The sequence below is a fragment of the Etheostoma cragini genome, chromosome 16, assembly GCF_013103735.1.
Source record: "Etheostoma cragini isolate CJK2018 chromosome 16, CSU_Ecrag_1.0, whole genome shotgun sequence".
Taxonomy (NCBI): domain Eukaryota; kingdom Metazoa; phylum Chordata; class Actinopteri; order Perciformes; family Percidae; genus Etheostoma; species Etheostoma cragini.
Window position 1 is genome coordinate 24248737 of NC_048422.1, and position 1897 is coordinate 24250633.

The 1897-nt window shown below is 52.8% G+C and overlaps 2 protein-coding genes across 2 annotated transcripts in view; both read right to left on the minus strand.

The window, feature by feature from the left end:
- Positions 1 to 1897, minus strand: part of LOC117958976 (tripartite motif-containing protein 16-like) — a 23807-nt gene that overhangs the window by 5187 nt on the left and 16723 nt on the right. The gene's annotated exons all lie outside the window — the stretch shown is intronic.
- The window catches only part of LOC117959686 (E3 ubiquitin-protein ligase TRIM21-like), a 10524-nt gene that overhangs the window by 837 nt on the left and 7790 nt on the right, over positions 1 to 1897 (minus strand). The window lies entirely within an intron of this gene.

A 1897-nucleotide genomic window follows, 5' to 3' on the forward strand; every position in this document is an offset into this window, starting at 1 on the left:
GCGCCCTCTCGTGGGCTTTTCTAGTATACCCGCTCTTGGGTCCCTAGTGCGCCCTCTCCTGGGCACCCTCTTACATTCCCTCGCGCCTCCTAGTACTCTTCCCTTGGTTTATCGTCGTTCCCTGTGTTTGGTAGTCACCCATACTGTCTATGTCTCTGTATCTCTCTCCCTTTTTCCGTTTGTTTGTTTATGTCTCTCTTTTGTCCCCGTGTCAGTGTCTCCCTCGTTTTGTCTCTTAGTCTTGGTCTTCTCTTGTTCCCTCCTCCTTCTGGTTGCCTGGTTTTATTGTTTTCTTTTTGTTTGTTTTTTCCTCTCTGCTTCGGTCTCCTCGCCTGTCTGTCTCGCTCTCTTTTGTCTGTCTGACTTTTGGCGTCTTGTCTCTCGTCCCTTTTTGTCTCTCCACCCTACTCGTCCAGTCTCTCTGTGTGTCCCCCGTGCTCGGTCCCGCTCCCTTCCTGTTATCTCTTCACGTGTTTCACTCTCTGCGCCGGTCTCCCTGTGCTTTCCTCTCTCCACGTTCCTCTTACTCTGTCGGTGTCGCTCTGTATCTCCCACACGATCCCTCTCTCTGTCCCTCGCCTGTCTCACTCTCCTTCTATCCCACTATTTGGGTCTCTTTGCCTCCCTCTCCGTTTGTCCAGTCTCTCAATGTGTCCCTCTCGCTCTTTTCCTTTTGCTTCGTTTTTCTGTTTGTTTGTGTGGGTGTCTCTCTCTTTCCCTGTGTCCGTCCTGCTCTCTGGTTTTTGTCAGTTTTTTTCTGCTTGTTTGTGTGGGTGACTCTCCCGGTGCCGCTCAGTTTTCCCCAGTCCGTCTCAACCTCTCTGTGTTTTCGCCCTTTTCTCCGTGCCGTTCGGTTCCTGCCCTTGGTCACGTCTCTGCTCCCTTTCTCTATTCCTCTCCTCCTATCCCTCTCTTGTCTTCATCCTCGCCCCTTCCCGATAACTCGTCTCCATTGCCCTGTCTCTCTTGCTTTCTGGGTTTGTCGGTCTTGTTCTCTGTGTCTCTCTCTCTTTCTGTTAATTATCTTTCTGTCTCTCCCTTTCTTCTGTCTGTTTGGGTGTGTATCTCTCTCCCTGTCGGGCCTGCTCTGTCTTTTCCCCTCTGTCCCTTTGGTTCCCTGCATCAGTCGGTCTGAATTGTTCTCTGTGTCTCTCTTTCTTTGTTCTGTTTGTTTTCTGTCTGTCTCGCTCGCTCGCTATCTTTCTGGGTGCGTCTCTGTGTCCCCCACGTTCTGCCTTTTCTCTCCCTCTGTCTGTCTTGCTCTCTGCGTCTTATCTCTCTGTGTCCCGCTCGCTCTCTCCCCGTGTCCCTGCCCTTTGTCCCTCCTCAGTCTACTCTCTTCTGGTTCCTCGCTCGCCACCAGTTTCCGGCCCTTTTTCCGGCCTTCCTTGTTCTCGCCATTAGTGTTTTTTTTTCTTTGTCCCTCCCTTGTCCCATCTCCCTTCTTGTCTCGCTACCTCTCCTCCGGCATCCTCTTTCCGTCATGTCTCCCCTCTCGTTTTGTCCCTTAGCTTCCTTGGTCTCCTTTTTGCCTTGTCTCCCAGTTTGATTCCCTCCTTCCCTGTCCCTCTCTCGCTCCCTCTTTCTCGGTCCCTCTCTCGCTCCCTCCTTCTCGGTCCCTCTCTCGCTCCCTCCTTCCTTCCTCTCCGGTCCTGCTCCTGTCTCCCCTTTATTCCCTTGTTATGCCTCTTCCTTGTTCCCAGTTCTGGCTTCCTTTGTCCATGCTCCACTGTGCCCTTGTCCCCCGTGCTCCGGGTTTCGATCTGTCCCCGGGTTTCCCCGTCCCTCGGCCCCCTCTGTTCCGGTGTCTTCCGCCCTTTCTGGTTTGTTTTCCGTTCTTGTTTGGGTTTTTGTTTGGTATTTTTGACATCTGGGATCTGTCTTTGGGGGGGGGGGG